Source organism: Lolium rigidum, chromosome 2 (genome assembly GCF_022539505.1).
Source record: "Lolium rigidum isolate FL_2022 chromosome 2, APGP_CSIRO_Lrig_0.1, whole genome shotgun sequence".
In the NCBI taxonomy this organism is placed as follows: Eukaryota; Viridiplantae; Streptophyta; class Magnoliopsida; order Poales; family Poaceae; genus Lolium; species Lolium rigidum.
In genome coordinates, this window is record NC_061509.1 from 142535205 (window position 1) to 142553728 (window position 18524).

Genomic DNA, 18524 nt, shown 5'->3' on the forward strand with positions numbered 1-18524 from the left:
TCTTACCTTGTGGAGCTCTTTCCGTGTGCCATTCAGAGTAGTTTATCATCATATCATCAAGAAGCTTTGTAGCCGCCCCCAAAGTGATGGACATAAAGGTACCTCCAGCAGCTGAATCCAATAAATTCCGCGAAGAAAAATTTAGTCCTCGCATAGAAGGTTTGGATGATCATCCAAGTAGTCGATCCATGGGTTGGGCAATTTTTAACCAAAGATTTCATTCTTTCCCATGCTTGTGCAACATGCTCAGTATCTAATTGTTTAAAATTCATTATGCTACTTCTCAAAGATATAATTTTAGCAGGGGGATAATATCTACCAATAAAAGCATCCTTGCATTTAGTCCATGAATCAATACTATTCTTAGGCGGAGATAGCAACCAATCTTTAGCTCTTCCTCTTAATGAGAAAGGGAACAATTTTAATTTTATAATGTCACCATCTACATCTTTATATTTTTGCATTTCACATAGTTCAACAAAATTATTAATATGGGCAGCAACATCATCAGAACTAACACTGAGAAAATTGCTCTCGCATAACAAGATTCGAGTAAAGCGAGGTTTAATTTCAAAGAATTCTGCTGTAGTAGCAGGTGGAGCAATAGGTGTGCATAAGAAATCATTATTATTTGTGGTTGTGAAATCACACAACTTAGTATTTTCAGGGGTGCCCATTTTAGCAGTAGTACATAAAGCAAACTAGATAAAGTAAATGCGAGTAACTAATTTTTTTGTGTTTTTGATATAGAGTGCAAGACAGTAAATAAAGTAAAGCTAGCAACTAATTTTTTTGTGTTTTGATATAATGCAGCAAACAAAGTAGTAAATAAAACTAAGCAAGATAAAAACAAAGTAAAGAGATTGGGAAGTGGAGACTCCCCTTGCAGCGTGTCTTGATCTCCCCGGCAACGGCGCCAGAAATTTGCTTGATGCGTGTAGTTGACACGTCCGTTGGGAACCCCAAGAGGAAGGTGTGATGCGCACAGCGGCAAGTTTCCCTCATAAGAAACCAAGGTTTAATCGAACCAGTAGGAGTCAAGAAGCACGTTGAAGGTTGATGGCGGCGGGATGTAGTGCGGCGCAACACCAGAGATTCCGGCGCCAACGTGGAACCTGCACAACACAACCAAAGTACTTTGCCCCAACGAAACAGTGAGGTTGTCAATCTCACCGGCTTGCTGTAACAAAGGATTAACCGTATTGTGTGGAAGATGATTGCTTGCAGAAAACAGTAAAACAAGTATTGCAGTAGATTGTATTTCAGTATAGAGAATTGGACCGAGGTCTACAGTTCACTAGAGGTGTCTCTCCCATAAGATAAACAGCATGTTGGGTGAACAAATTACAGTTGGGCAATTGACAAATAGAGAGGGCATGACCATGCATATACATATTATGATGAGTACTGTGAGATTTAATTGGGCATTACGACAAAGTACATAGACCGCTATCCAGCATGCATCTATGCCTAAAAAGTCCACCTTCGAGGTTATCATCCGAACCCCTCCAGTATTAAGTTGCTAACAACGTGACAATTGCATTAAGTATTGCGCGTAATGTAATCAGTGACTACATCCTTGAACATAGCACCAATGTTTTATCCCTAGTGGCAACAGCACATCCATAATCTTAGAGGTTCTTGTCACTCCTCCAGATTCACGGAGACATGAACCCACTATCGAGCATAAATACTCCCTCTTGGAGTTACTAGCATCAACTTGGCCAGAGCATCTACTAATAACGGAGAGCATGCAAGATCATAAACAACACATAGACATAACTTTGATAATCAACATAACAAGTATTCTCTATTCATCGGATCCCAACAAACGCAACATATAGAATTACGGATAGATGATCTTGATCATGTTCAGGCAGCTCACAAGACCCGACAATTAAGCACAATGGGGAGAAGACAACCATCTAGCTACTGCTATGGACCCATAGTCCAGGGGTAGACTACTCACACATCACTCCGGAGGCGACCATGGTGGCGTAGAGTCCTCCGGGAGATGAATCCCCTCTCCGGCAGGGTGCCCGAGGCGATCTCCTGAATCCCCCGAGATGGGATTGGCGGCGGCGGCATCTCTGGAAGGTTTTCCGTATCGTGGCTCTCGGTACTGGGGGTTTCGCGACGGAGGCTTTAAGTAGGCGGAAGGGCAGGTCAGGGGGCCACACGAGGGCCCCATACTACAGGTCGGCGCGGCCAGGGCTTGGGCCGCGCCGCCCTAGGGTGTGGCCACCTCGTGGCCCCACTTCGTCTCCTCTTCGGTCTTCCGGAAGCTTCGTGGCAAAATAGGACCCCGGGCGTTGATTTCGTCCAATTCCGAGAATATTTCCTTACTAGGATTTCTGAAACCAAAAACAGCGTGAAAACGAAGAATCGGCTCTTCGGCATCTTGTTAATAGGTTAGTTCCAGAAAATGCACGAATATGACATAAAGTGTGCATAAAACATGTAGATATCATCAATAATGTGGCATGGAACACAACAAATTATCGATACGTCGGAGACGTATCAATGCCCCCGTGGTTCATCCCTGCATATTTCAAGAAGACTCAAGCATCTAAGCTTGGGGATGCCCAAGGCATCCCTTCTTCATCGACAACTTATCAGGTCACCTCTAGTGAAACTATATTTTTATTCCGTCACATCTTATGTGCTTTACTTGGAGCGTATGTTTTTTTTTGTTTTTTGTTTTTGTTTGAATAAAATCGGATCCTAGCATTCTTTGTGTGGGAGAGAGACACGCTCCGTTGTTGCATATGAACACATGTGTTCTTAGCATTACTTTTAATGTTCATGGCGAAGGATGAAACTGCTTCGTTCATCATTATTATGGTTGGAAACGGAAAATGCTTCATGTGGTAAATAGTATAATATCTTGAATAATTTTATACTTGGCAATTGTTGTGCTCATATAGATCATGTTTAAGCTCTTGCATCATGTACTTTGCACCTATTAATGAAGAACTACATAGAGCTTGTTCAAATTTGGTTTGCATGATTGGTCTCTCTAGAGTCTAGATATTTTCTGGTTAGGTGTTTGAACAACAAGGAAGACAATGTAGAGTCTTATAATGCTTGCAATATGTTCTTATGTAAGTTTTTCTATACCGGTTCATACTTGTGTTTGCTTCAAACAACCTTGCTAGCCTAAGCCTTGTATTGAGAGGGAATACTTCTCGTGCATACAAAATCCTTGAGCCAAAAACTATGCCATTTGTGTCCACCATACCTACCTACTACATGGTATTTCTCTGCCATTCCAAAGTTAATTACTTGAGTGCTACCTTTAAAATTCCATTCTTTGTCTTTGCAATATATAGCTCATGGGAAAATAGCTTAAAAACTATTGTGGTATTGAATATGTAACTTATGTATCTTATTTCTTATAAGTTGCTTGTTGAGCGGTAACCATGTTTCTGGGGACGCCATCAACTATTACCTTTGTTGAATATCATGTGAGTTGCTATGCATGTTCGTCTTGTCTGAAGTAAGGGCGATTTATCATGATCCAATGGTTTGAGTATGCATATTGTTAGAGAAGAACATTGGGCCGCTAACTAAAGCCATGAATCATGGTGGAAGTTTCAGTTTGGACAATCAATCCTCAATCTCTTATGAGAATATTATTTGTTGTTGAATGCTTATGCATTAAAGAGGAGTCCATTATCTGTTTTCTATGTTGTCCCGGTATGGATGTCTAAGTTGAGAATAATCAAAAGCGAGAAATCCAATGCGAACTTTCTCCTTAGACCTTTGTACAGGCGGCATAGAGGTACCCCTTTGTGACACTTGGTTGAAACATATGTTATGCAATGATAATCCATGTAAATCCAACCTAATTAGGACAAGGTGCGAGCACTATTGGTAATCTATGCATGAGGCTTGCAACTTATAGGATGTCTTATGCATAACACATATGCTTTATTACTACCGTTGACAAAATTGTTTCTATGTTTTCAAAATAAGAGCTCTAGCACAAAAATAGTAATCCATGCTTCCCTCTGCGAAGGGCCATTCTTTTACTTTATGTTGAGTCAGTTTACCTACTTCTTTCTATCTTAGAAGCAAACACTTGTGTCAACTGTGTGCATTGATTCCTACATACTTGCTTATTTGCATTCATCATATTACTTTTTGTTGACAATTATCCATGAGATATACATGTTGGAGTTGAAAGCAACCGCTGAAACTTATATCTTCCTTTGCGTTGCTTCAAAGCTTTCTACTATGAATTTATTGCTTTATGAGTTAACTCTTATGCAAGACTTATTGATGCTTGTCTTGAAAGTACTATTCATGAAAAGTCTTTGTTATATGGTTCAGTTGTTTACTCATTGTCTTTACCATTGCTTCGAATCGCTGCATTCATCTCATGTGCTTTACAATAGTTGTCGTGGTATCGTCACGGCATATGCTACAGGGTAGCTAAAGAAGGTGGTTCCTGTATGGGCGTCGACGGTATCCGGATGCGGGATTGGTACACAGCACGCGGTGATGTACCCAGGTTCAGGGCCCTCGCGGTGGAGGTAAAACCCCTACTCCTGCATGTCTGATGTATATGACAGTATATGGTGTTACATAGTTGCTCCTTGAGCTGTTTGTCCTGAGAAGGAAGAAGCTACTGTGAGCTAAGAAGGAGCCTGGCCGGCTTGAAGAGAGCCTGGCCGGCTGCTCGTATGTGAGCTGAGAGAGAGAGGCGTATGAGCCCTCCAGAGAATCGTTGGCCTGGTTGGCTATGAGCCTGAAGGGCTCTCCCTGGTGTGTCTTATATAGGCCTGGCACCCAGGGGACAAGAGATGGCCCACATGCACTGTACATGATATGACTACTGGGGTCTCATCAACTGTACACACAGTGCTACTATTGCACCACAGTGAGTCTAGCGATAGCCTGTACGTGGACTAGCACGATGCCTTGTCTTCTCGTACGATCGCTGTCTAGGCAGAAGGATTCAATGCCTTGGTCTTTACGTGGATGTAGGAGATGGAGCTGGCTTGTACAAGTTGTACGTGGCTTTGGTACTTGATCTTGGCCAGCTCGTACGTTGCATGGAGAGTTGGAGCCGGTCTTGATCAGATGAAGCTGGATGCTGGAGCAGCTGGATGATACGTGGAACCGGCCAGGAACAGAGCGGCCGGCAGTGTATGCGCGTGGGCGACCCGCTCGATCGAGCGAGGGCGCGAGCCGGCCATCGCCAGAGGCGGCCGCGTATGCGCCAGGCGGCCCAAAGAGAAGCGAGGCGGCCCAACCGGGGCGCACCTGGCCCGGAACGGAGCGGGGGCCAGCCGGCTTCAGCCCGCAGCCGGCCCGGCGCCAGGCGGCCGGGTGCGGCCCAGGTGGAGGCGGGAGCAGGCCGGCCAAGCCGGAAGTCGGCCCAACGCTGTCTTTTCTTCTTTTTTCTTACCGTTTCTTCCGTATCTTTTGCTCCGTGGCACCTTTTCTTGATCCGCGAAGTGTGGCGCGCCCGCAAACTCGAGGACTTTGTCATACCGGGGGTAATATCCCCGTCATTAGCCCCCGAGCCTGCGTGGGACTCGAATTGCAGTCGAGTCGCGGGGAGGGTCCCGATGATGATGGCGATGTCGAAGTAAACCATGGCGTGGCGTGGGTGAGAGGCGCGTAGTCGCCAAGGCTGATCTCAACCATGCGTAAGGCGGCGAAGGCGCAGCCGGACGAGGCGGTGAGGGCGCAGCCGGGCGACAGCCGGGCGAGGCGGCGTGGGCGCAGCCGGACGAGGCGGTGAAGGCGCAGCCGGACGAGGCGCGAAGGCGCAGCCGCACGAGGCGGCGAAGGCGCGGCCGAGCGAGGCGGAGAAGGCGCGGCCGGGCGAGGCGACGAAGGCGCAGCCGGACGAGGCGACGAAGTCGCAGCCGGACAAGGCGCAGTCGGACGAGGCGCAGCCGGACGAGGCGACGAAGTCGCAGCCGGACGAGGCGCAGCCGGACGAGGCGGCGAAGGCGCGGCCGGAGGGCGAGGCGACGAAGGCGCAGCCGGACGAGGCGGCGAGGTCGCAGCCGGACGAGGCGCAGCCGGACGAGGCGACGAAGTCGCAGCCGGACGAGGCGCAGCCGGACGAGGCGCAGCCGGACGAGGCGACGAAGGCGCAGCCGGACGAGGCGCAGCCGGACGAGGCGGCGAAGGCGCGGCCGGAGGGCGAGGCGACGAAGGCGCAGCCGGACGAGGCGGCGAGGGCGCAGCCGGACGAGGCGACGAAGTCGCAGCCGGACGAGGCGCAGCCGGACGAGGCGGCGAAGGCGCAGCCGGACGAGGCGACGAAGGCGCAGCCGGACGAGGCGCGAAGGCGCAGCCGACGGCGAAGGCGCGGCCGGGCGAGGCGGCCAAGGCGCGACCGGACGAGGCGGCGAAGGCGCGGCCGGGCGAGGCGGCGAAGGCGCGGCCGGACGAGGCGACGAAGGCGCAGCCGGACGAGGCGACGAAGTCGCAGCCGGACAAGGCGCAGCCGGACGAGGCGGCGAAGGCACGGCGGGGCGAGGCGGCGAAGGCGCGGCCGGACGAGGCGACGAAGGCGCAGCCGGACAAGGCGCAACCGGACGAGGCGCAGCCGAACGAGGCGGCGAAGGCGCGGCGGGGCGAGGCGGCGAAGGCGCGGCCGGGCGAGGTCGCAGCCGGACAAGGCGCAGCCGGACGAGGCGCAGCCGGACGAGGCGACGAAGTCGCAGCCGGTCGAGGCGACGAAGTCGCAGCCGGACGAGGCGCAGCCGGACGAGGCGGCGAAGGCGCGGCGGGGCGAGGCGGCGAAGGCGCGGCCGGGCGAGGTCGCAGCCGGACAAGGCGCAGCCGGACGAGGCGCAGCCGGACGAGGCGACGAAGTCGCAGCCGGTCGAGGCGACGAAGTCGCAGCCGGACGAGGCGCAGCCGGACGAGGCGGCGAAGGCGCGGCGGGGCGAAGGCGCGGCCGGACGAGGCGGCGAAGGCGCAGCCGGACGAGGCGGCGAGGTCGCAGCCGGACAAGGCGCAGCCGGACGAGGCGACGAAGTCGCAGCCGGACAAGGCGGCGAGGTCGCAGCCGGACAAGGCGCGAAGGCGCAGCCAGACGGCGAAGGCGTAGTCGGAAGAGGCGCGAAGGCGCAGCCGGACAAGGCGGCGAGGTCGCAGCCGGACAAGGCGCGAAGGCGCAGCCAGACGGCGAAGACGCAGTCGGAAGAGGCGCGACGAAGGACTCGGTGTCCGCCGGCTCGTGCTGAAGAGCACCCGGAAGTGGTCGCTGACGACCGCCAGCTCGAAGGCTCTGGGCCGCTGGCAAGGTGGACGCGGTGTCCGCCGGCTCGTGCCGAAGAGCACCCGGAAGTGGTCGCTGAGGACCGCCAGCTCGAAGGCTCTGGGCCGCTGGCAAGGTGGACTCGGTGTCCGCCGGCTCGTGCTGAAGAGCACCCGGAAGTGGTCGCTGAGGACCGCCAGCTCGAAGGCTCTGGGCCGCTGGCAAGGTGGACTCGGTGTCCGCCGGCTCATGCCGAAGAGCACCCGGAAGTGGTCGCCGAGGACCGCCAGCTCGAAGGCTCTGGCCGCCGGCAAGGTGGACGCGGTGTCCGCCGGCTCGTGCCGAAGAGCACCCGGAAGTGGTCGCCGAGGACCGCCAGCTCGAAGGCTCGGGCCGCTGGCAAGGTGGACGCGGTGTCCGCCGGCTCGTGCTGAAGAGCACCCGGAAGTGGTCGCCGAGGACCGCCAGCTCGAAGGCTCTGGGCCGCTGGCAAGGTGGACGCGGTGTCCGCCGGCTCGTGCTGAAGAGCACCCGGAAGTGGTCGCTGAGGACCGCCAGCTCGAAGGCTCTGGGCCGCTGGCAAGGTGGACGCGGTGTCCGCCGGCTCGTGCTGAAGAGCACCCGGAAGTGGTCGCTGAGGACCGCCAGCTCGAAGGCTCTGGGCCGCTGGCAAGGTGGATGCGATGTCCGCCGGCTCGTGCTGAAGAGCACCCGGAAGTGGTCGCTGAGGACCGCCAGCTCGAAGGCTCTGGGCCGCTGGCAAGGTGGACTCGGTGTCCGCCGGCTCGTGCTGAAAAGCACCCGGAGGGTGGACCTTGGGGTCCGCCAACTCGATGTAGTCCATCGGAGATAGTCATATAAGAGACAAAGTTAGTCAGTAAAGACATATAATATGTGCAGCCTTAGCAGTGCTAGCTTTATGTAGAGGGATGTTGGCTCGGTTTCGTCCGAGCCCCCTGGAGTCATTTTCATGTCCCCCCCGCTCTTTGGCTTTTTCTCTTGCCAGCCATACAGCCGTATTGCGGTCTGTAGCTAGGTCAAGAGTGGGCCGCAAAGTGGAGCGCACAGTACTTAGACTTTGAGGGGCGAACTCATTCGAGGCGACATCGGCGAAGGCCGGATTGCCCAAGGTGATCTCTCTTTGGACGTTGTTCATGTGAGGTTACCTCCAGCTTTTGCTCTTGCTAGCCATGAAGCCGGGTTGCGGACAACAGCTGAGTCGAAGAGTGGGCCTTTGGTACCGTACACACTACTAAGCCGTCTTTGGGATAGAGCATCGTGGACCAGCCGGCGAGCCCCCGGGACGAGTTGAGTCGGTCCGGGGTTAAGCAGCGAAGTGCGGCGGAAGAGGGGTAGCCCCCGAGTGTAACTCGGGTTACCCGGCTGAGCAGCGGTGCGGAGAGTTACTCAACAATACTTACATTTTGTTTTTGATGTAGGGTTGATCTCGATAGTGATGACGAGTTGTGGAAGCCGTAGAGGCGAGGGAGTGGCTGGTGGCCAAGCCATCAAACGCGCTGCGGGTGGCGCTGAGGGGCGCAGCCGGCAGGCGAGTCGGTGCAAGCGCGGCCGGAAGAGGGCGAAGGCGCGGCCGGTGGCGGTGAAGGCGCAGCCGGAAGAGGTGCGGAGGCGCAGCCGGTGTGAGAGGGGACAGCCCCCGAGTGTCTCTCGGGGTGGCCGATTCGCGCGCGGGGAAGTGTCGATGGCTGATGGCCTCAGCCGGCTTGACTCCAGCCGGCCAAGCTACCAAACGCGCTGCAGATGTACGAGTCGATGCAGATTCCGGCTGCTCAGGTTCAGCCGGGCGAGCGACCAAACGCGCTCGGGCTGGTTCAGTCGGTGCAGGCTCCACTCATCCCATTCCCAGCCGGCCTGGACAGGCGGAACCGGTACGAGCGGAGTCGAGCGACCAACCAAACAGACCCAGCCCCAGCCGGGTTAAGGACAGCCCGCCCAGCCGGCACCGGCGCAGCCGGCTCGATCGATCGAACATCGAGCGGAGTCAGTCGGCGGCATGTTTTTAGCCGGACAGATTTTTTTAGCCGGCGAAGTATTTTCAGCCGGAGCATCTTTTTCTTTTTTCAGCCGGCTGGACCACCTTTTTTTTTTTTTTTTTTTTTTAATAGCCGGCAGCTTTTTTTTTTTTTTTTTTTTTTTTCATTGGCAGCTTGCTTGAGCCGGCCACTTTTCTTTCTATTTCCACCCGGCCAGGGGATTTATTTTCAGGCGGCGAGGCCCTTTCTTTTTTTTTTTTTTTTTTTAGCCGGCCATGTTCCTCAGCCGGCAGGGATCTCCTCCTATTTCTTCTTATTTTTTCTTTACCAATTCTTTTTTACTCTTTCCAACCGGTAACTCCACCGCAGCCGGACCCCTCCACCTACTTCTCTTTATCTGCCCGCAGGGGAGCACGAGGAGGCACGGGGGCCGGCAGCTGGCCGCGGCAAGCGCAGAGCCAGGGCGCTCAGCCGGTGGAGTAGCGGCGCGGGCGGCGCCGGAGTCGGGCGCGCGTGCCGTCGAGGGCGGCCGTGGCGGGCGCAGCTGGCGGAGGCCGCAGGTGGTCGACGCGCGGGCATGAGGCGGAGTCGGAGCAGAGCGGTGTTCGCGAGGAAGCCGGTTGGCGGGGGCCGAGCCGGAGATGTACCGGGGCGCTAGCGGGCGCGGCAGCCGGCCTGGTGGAGGCGACGCGCAGCCGGAGTTGGTCGTGGGGGCGCAGCCGGAGGGCGCGCTGGGCGCGGGCGAAGCCGGAGATGGTCGCGGCGAAGCCGGGCGGGCGCAGCAGCCGGAGGAAATGGCAAGCCGGAGCTGGACCAGGCATGGGTGATGAGCCGGACGATGGCGAGGGAGCAGGTGCGTTGGCCACGGCGAGGCGTCGAAGCCGGCCTGGGTTTCGCGCGGATGCCAGAGGAGAGCGCGCGGTGCAGCCGGTAGTTGCGACGCGCATGCGGTCGAGGTCGGGCGACTGAGTTGGCCGTGGCAGGCGCAGCCGGAGCTGTTGGAGGCGGCGGCCGGAGAAGACGCCGCGGTGGCGTAGCCGGAGATGGCGCGTCGCAGCTGAAGCCGGTGGTGCAGCGGGAGCTAGCCCGGGCGAGGTGGCATGATGAAGCCGACGGAGGTTCTTGGGCGCGCGTGGGCGGATGGAGGCCGTGGCGGTGACGTGCGGGGCGCGGCGTAGTTGAGCGCGGACGGAACGGGCGCGTGTGGCACGGAGCCGGCCGCGGATGAAGCCGGCCTGGGCACGGAGCCAGCGGGGCGCAGTGGACAGCGGCGGTCGAAGCCGGCGCGTGTCGGAGGACGCGCAGGGCGCACAGCAGGAGCGGTGCAGCGGCCGGCACTGCAGCAGCCGGAGGTACGGGCGGTGCAGCAGGAGCCCGAGGTGGAGCAGCGCGTCGCGACTGAGCTGGGCGCGGGTGGAGGTGCGCAGGTTGCTGCTGCTGCTGTGTGCCACTGCGCTGTGGTGTTGCTGTTTGGTTTGGCCAGCTGGTGCATGCGCATGCGTGCCTGCTGTTTGCTGCTTCTAGCGCTGCATTTGCTGCGTGCTGCTTCCCTCGCAGGACGGCGCAGCTGACGGTGGACGTCGCCGGCGGAGGACGTGGGCGCCGCATGGGCGCAGGGCGGACGAGGAGGATTCGCCCAGGGCGCATGGGAGATATTATGCTTAGCGCTGTTTGCCCGCGCGCGCGTCTGCGCGGCTGGCTGGTGCGCTTAGCTTGCATCGCTGCTGCTCGTATGCACGCGAGGAGCTCCTGCCTTTGGCCGTGCGCTGCTGCGCGGCTGTTGCTGCAGGCGCTCGGAGCGGCGAGCTTAGCCCGGACTCTGGAGGGCGGCGCCGTGACCGTGGCCAGCACGTGTGTGATGGCTCCGGCGAGGCCGAGCCCCCGGGAGCGGCTGTGGACGTTGTGGTGAAGAAGACGCGGCTGCGGCCAGCCAGGTGTTGGTGAGGAATCCCACGGCGGCGGGGGCCACGGCGGAGACGAAGCCGACGGCGATGGTCGCGGTGGAGACGAGGCCATGCCCGAGGAGGGCGGCGATGAGAGTCGCGGCGATGAAGGCCACGGCGGTGACGATGATGAGGAAGGGTCCCGTCCAGACGAACTCCGGTCGGCGCCGCTGCAGCCCCACGGTGGGCGCCAAATGTCGTGGTATCGTCACGGCATATGCTACGGGGTAGCTAAAGAAGGTGGTTCCTGTATGGGCGTCGACGGTATCCGGATGCGGGATTGGTACACAGCACGCGGTGATGTACCCAGGTTCAGGGCCCTCGCGGTGGAGGTAAAACCCCTACTCCCGCATGTCCGATGTATATGACAAGTATATGGTGTTACATAGTTGCTCCTTGAGCTGTTTGTCCCGAGAAGGAAGAAGCTACCGTGAGCTAAGAAGGAGCCTGGCCGGCTTGAAGAGAGCCTGGCCGGCTGCTCGTATGTGAGCTGAGAGAGAGAGGCGTATGAGCCCTCCAGAGAATCGTTGGCCTGGTTGGCTATGAGCCTGAAGGGCTCTCCCTGGTGTGTCTTATATAGGCCTGGCACCCAGGGGACAAGAGATGGCCCACATGCACTGTACATGATATGACTACTGGGGTCTCATCAACTGTACACACAGTGCTACTATTGCACCACAGTGAGTCTAGCGATAGCCTGTACGTGGACTAGCACGATGCCTTGTCTTCTCGTACGATCGCTGTCTAGGCAGAAGGATTCAATGCCTTGGTCTTTACGTGGATGTAGGAGATGGAGCTGGCTTGTACAAGTTGTACGTGGCTTTGGTACTTGATCTTGGCCAGCTCGTACGTTGCATGGAGAGTTGGAGCCGGTCTTGATCAGATGAAGCTGGATGCTGGAGCAGCTGGATGATACGTGGAACCGGCCAGGAACAGAGCGGCCGGCCGTGTATGCGCGTGGGCGACCCGCTCGATCGAGCGAGGGCGCGAGCCGGCCATCGCCAGAGGCGGCCGCGTATGCGCCAGGCGGCCCAAAGAGAAGCGAGGCGGCCCAACCGGGGCGCACCTGGCCTGGAACGGAGCGGGGGCCAGCCGGCTTCAGCCCAGTAGCCGGCCTGGCGCCAGGCGGCCGGGTGCGGCCCAGGTGGAGGCGGGAGCAGGCCGGCCAAGCCGGAAGTCGGCCCAACGCTGTCTTTTCTTCTTTTTTCTTACTGTTTCTTCCGTATCTTTTGCTCCGTGGCACCTTTTCTTGATCCGCGAAGTGTGGCGCGCCCGCAAACTCGAGGACTTTGTCATACCGGGGGTAATATCCCCGTCAATAGTATTGATCAAGATTATGATAGCATGTCACTTCAGAAATTATCTTTGTTATCGTTTACCTACTCGAGGGCGAGTAGGAACTAAGCTTGGGGATGCTTGATACGTCTCAAACGTATCTATAATTTCTTATGTTCCATGCTACTTTTATGATGATACTCACATGTTTTATACATACTTTACATCATTTATATGCATTTTCCGGCACTAACCTATTGACAAGATGCCGAAGAGCCAGTTGTTGTTTTCTACTGTTTTTGGTTTCAGAAATCCTACAAAGGAAATATTCTCGGAATTGGACGAAATCAAAGCCCAGAATCTTATTTTTCCACGGAGCTTCGAGAAGACCGAAGGATTTACGAAGTGGGGCCACGAGGCGCCGCCACGCTAGGGCCGCGCGGCTAGGGAGGGGCCCGCCCCGCCCTAGTGTGTGGGCCCCTCGCGCCGCCTCCAACCCAACCCTTCCGCCTACTTAAAGCCTTCGTCGCGAAAACACCTGTACCGAGAGCCACGATACGGAAATACTTGCAGAGACGCAGCCGCCGCCAATCCCATCTCGGGGGATTCAGGAGATCGCCTCCGGCACCCTGCCGGAGAGGGGAATCATCTCCCGGAGGACTCTTCATCACCATGATCGCCTCCGGATTGATGTGTGAGTAGTTCATCCTTGGACTATGGGTCCATAGCAGTAGCTAGATGGTTGTCTTCTCCTAATTGTGCTATCATGTTAGATCTTGTGAGCTGCCTATCATGATCAAGATCATCTATTTGTATTGCTACATGTTGTGTTTGTTGGGATCCGATGAATATGGAATACTATGTCAAGTTGATTATCAATCTATCATATATGTGTTGTTTATGTTCTTGCATGCTCTCCGTTGCTAGTAGAGGCTCTGGCCAAGTTGATACTTGTAACTACAAGAGGGAGTATTTATGCTCGATAGTGGGTTCATGCCTCCATTGAATCTGGGACAGTGACAGAAAGTTCTAAGGTTGTGGATGTGCTGTTTCCACTAGGGATAAAACATCAATGCTTTGTCGAATGATATTTGTGTTTATTACATTACGCACCATACTTAATGTAATTGCCTGTTGTTTGCAACTTAATATTGGAAGGGGTGCGGATGCTAACCCGAAGGTGGACTTTTTAGGCATAGATGCATGCTGGATAGCGGTCTATGTACTTTGTCGTAATGCCCTGATTAAATCTCATAGTAGTCATCGTGATATGTATGTGCATTGTTATGCCCTCTTTATTTGTCAATTGCCCAACTGTAATTTGTTCACCCAACATGCTATTTATCTTATTGGAAATACACCACTAGTGAACTGTGGTCCCCGGTCCATTCTTTTACATCTGAAATACAATCTACTGCAATACTTGTTCTTACTGTTCTTCGCAAAAATCATTTTCCACACTATACATTTAATCCTTTGTTTACAGCAAGCCGGTGAGATTGACAACCTCACTGTTACGTTGGGGCAAAGTACTTTGATTGTGTTGTGCAGGTTCCACGTTGACGCCGGAATCCCTGGTGTTGCGCCGCACTACACTCCGCCACCAACGACCTTCACGTGTTCCTTGACTCCTACTGGTTCGATAAACCTTGGTTTCTTACTGAGGGAAACTTGCTGCTGTACGCATCACACCTTCCACTTGGGGTTCACAACGGGCGTGTGCTCTACGCGTCATCATATTTCAACTCTAGATCCCTTCCTTCACTTTTACCTCTTGTTTTTATTCAAGTTTAAATCTTCACAAAACCAAGAATGGGAATGATGGGTACATTTTGTAGCCACCATCTACCCTTGAGAACACTTCTCCCTAAATTAGTTTTCTTTCTCAAAAACCCTATTGTTTTTCCTTCTCTAGTTTTGATCACAAAACTACTTCTAGATTTATTAAATCTTTCAAGATATTATTCAAAGAAAACAAGGAACTGAAATGGGTTTTGTTTTTCATCCCATTTCTACCAAGTACTGATTTCTAAAACATTTCTTTCTATTTTGCTCTCTTTTTAACAAAAAAGATTGTTTATGGTACCTTTACCATTTCTTGCTTTCCTCTTGCTTATTTTACAATTGAGAAAAACTCTACTCTACTTGAGAAAGTAAGTAGAACATTTTGAACTCCTATGTTCCAATTAGTTTTATCTTAACATTTTCAAATTCTATTCCACTTGAGTTCATTCCCAATTGTCCCTAGATAATTGAGGTGTTTCATATACCTTTCAAATAAATCCTTTTCAAATGGAAACTCTTGCACATCTTATGCACATCTCTGATCTACCACATTGTATCCCCTCATCCTCCAATTCTTGATCAAATGGATGATCATTTGATAACTTCCAAATGAACTCCCTTCAAATAAACCCTAGACTGAGGGAGTATTTCAAACCACTCCCAATTGAACTCTCATTTGTAGAGCAACTTATATTCATCATACCTATCTCACTCCTCTATTCTTTCCATCATCACCTTGACCTCATGAATTGGTAATTTATGTCACCATATTCATCCTTGTGGGTACATGGTTACTTCAATAACCATCTCTCTTAACCTTGCTCTACCATTGCCTAAACCATCATCCTCACCATCATCTCTTGGCCAAATTGATAATTTTATCAAGTGCTTTATTCCTCAACATTGGCACCAATGTTTATTATCATCTCTGTCTCTTTTCATTCTTACTTCACCGAAACAACACCACCCTATCTACCTTGGAATGCTCATGCATTGTTGCATGTGGTCAATCCCAATCTTTTCAATTTTAAATTCAAATGAAAACTTCTATTCATCAACTATACCTTGGGAAGTATGTTCATCATAAGTTGGTCACAACCAAAATGGTGGAGATTATTCTCATGACACATGTCACCCTCATACTCCTTTCTATCTATATGTATTTACTCCTATTCCTATCATCATCAAAGTTACTCATTGAAATTATATCCTCAACATCATGCCTTGGCCTATAAACATTGATGTTGTGCCTCCCTCTCACATTGCTCACTTGTATCTGGCAAAAATGGATCCGGCCCTTGTGTATGCATGGCAAATTCGGCCAGCACTTCCTCCTCACTTTCTTTATCCACAAGCCTTACCTCCCACCTAACCCAATTAATGTAGAGGAAGCCACCCATCTTAGCCAATCAAAAAGGAGGCAGCCACCCATCCTCCCTCTATAAAAGGAGCTTGGCCGGCCACCTCCACTCCTCTTGCTCCCATTTTCTTCTCTCCACTCACTCCTCCACCTTATATACTCCCTCACACTCCTCTCCTACCTCTCCCCACGAAATTGCTGCTCCTCCTTGCTGCCATGGCCGGCCATGGCCATGAAAGCAAGCCAATATGAAGCTCCCCTCCTCCCTCAAGCTCCTTCTCACCATGAGAAGCCTCTCCCTCACTCTCTTCTCCCCTAACCCTAGCTGCATTCATCTCTCTTTCTATTTTCCCCTCTCACAAGATTGGATCTTTATGCAGGTAAATGTTGGTCCAAGTATGGAGAAGCTTCACCTATCCTCAGATCTGAAGTCCTTGACCTAAGTTCGTCCAAAACCTTGCAGTAATTTCTGTAATCTTGCTGTTTCAGATTCTGCACGATCTTGTAAAATCCGCCAAAACTCGTGTACAACTCCAAATCGAGTGATTCAAAGTTCTACTGTTAGCTAATGAAAAGATCTACAACTTGACGTCGGTTTATCCTCATATTTGCAACAGATTTTCCTTAGTAAATAAAGTTACAAAAACATGCAGATTCACTGTTTGTTAGATTTGATTTGTTTTACAAAACCTTTTTGAGCAAACTCAACTGTGGGTGAAAGCCCTCTCCAATACCTTCGATTTTCCGCTGGTCTCACTTCAAATGACAGCCAAAAATTAAAATGGTTCACAGATCAAGTTTTGGTCAGATCTAACTTTGTCTATTTAGACCAGGAGCTTGGAGACGAATTTACGAGTTCAAGCAATTGCATTAGAACCGTATTGTCAATATCTTTCAGATGCAGCTGACCTCATATTTTTAGGATTTTTCTATGATTTTTGGCATACACATCTTGTTTTCTGTACAGTCAGATTCAAGCAAAGTCCTAAAATTGTAGGTTCCACCTTTTTCAGTGAATCCAATTAGGTTAGTCTTGTATTAGTATTGTACATCTAGGAAAAATACTTTTAGTATGTGTTCATGCATATTGGTTACTGATATTAACATGTGTGTGCTATATGAGTTGTTGGTCTAAAACTTTTTGGTTTATTTAAAACCCTTGACCAACTCTTTTTATTAGAACTGGGCAACCTTTGTTTTATGCTTGCAAAACAAAACCTATGCAACTTAACATTAGTCCTATTGTATTGCTTAAGATTCTAAAAGGTGTGGTATCTTGCTTGCTTCCTATTTGTGGGTATAGTGTTGAGTGAGCAAATTAAATTAGGAAAGCTGATTTCTAATTTTCCAAAAATGTTTGAAAATGTATTGTGAATGTGTTTGATGCCAAACTAATGCACTTGTCCTCTTCATGATGTTATCTACCAGGGATATATGGTTTATACCATGGTGATAACCGAGAAAGGCAATTGCTAAGTTGTGATGCACTCATACCTTTACTAGGTAAATAAATAGAGTTTTCTAAATTAAAACTCTTAAAGTTGTTTTGTGGTATCTATAAGTCCTTAGTATGGTAGCCCTTAAATTTGATGGTTAAATTTCTGATTGTTGAATGATGTCTTGTTGGTACAATGTGATTGATTGTGTTCCTTTTATATTTTCCGGCGATAGATACGAACAATTCCGGAGGAGAAGAAGAAGTGGAATCGGACAAGGATTTTATTTATATTGTCGGAATTCTTATTTGATAGAGTTGAAGAAGTCCAGGGACAAAAAAGCCAACCAAGGCAAGCAATCTATTGATCTATGAATGTTTGTGTCACATATTATTGGCACTTTGTTTTTGTTCTTATTCCATGATCTATGGTGTGTTATTCTCCGTTTGTGTCATGCATGCTTAATCTTTAGCATGGTAATCTTCTTGGTCATTTCTTATGCACCTCTTAATGAGTGTTGTGTACTAGAAATAACCATAGTATGTCACCTCACTTGGTTGTCTTCACATGCTTCCCTTGAGCATGTTACCATACTTGTCAATTCACTCACATACACCCTTCTAGTGAACTGATAAGTGTTTTCATGATCTTGGTGTACTCTCACTTTGGGAAGAGTATGCCTACCCACCTCGGGTATGTAGAAGTGTGATGATCCCCAACACCTCTTCTTATATGTTGTTGGTTAATGACACAAATTTGAAAGTGTTATCCCTCTTATGTAGGCCACTTACATGCTTGCCTTGAACATGTCGTACCTCTACAATGATGATGTCTCGGTACACTTTCGTGAGTATGCTGACCCCTTTTTGACACCTCCACACGTCCACTAAGTGGTCTTGATGAATAGCATCACGACCATGATGTGATTCTAGTTCCATCGTGAAACTTTAGTTTGGGAACCCCTCAAGGTTTACCTTGTTGTAAAAGTTTTGAGAAAACCTTGGGTGAGTCGACCTTACCCGAGTGTATTATTTATGAAAGGAAAGGATCTTTACAAAGATGGTTGGAAAGAGCAAAGTGTGTGTGACTTGGATTTTTGAGAAAAACGACACATGGTTCTTTGTATTCGCCCGGAACAACCAAACAACGCAACCACATTATCCAAAGTGGGCAAGGGCTTAGTTTGACGTCTGTTGGAATTGGAATGAGCCACCTTCACAACTCTCTAGGAGGGTCACGATGACCTCTGACACTGGGTTGCGCTCTGAAGGAGGCAATACACTACATTAACTTGTAGCCGGACGATTACTGAGGGTCTTCCGTCATGGCGCCGGAGATACGCTCAAAAGGAGGTATGCTGCCGGGGTGCCGGGAAGGGGTAAGCCCGCAGGGAAGGACTCATGTCAAGGGAGACAAGCGAAGAACTAGACTGATTATCCGAGACTCGCATACTTTCGTATGACGATCCGGGGATGATCCCGGTGGATTTATCGGTTCTTG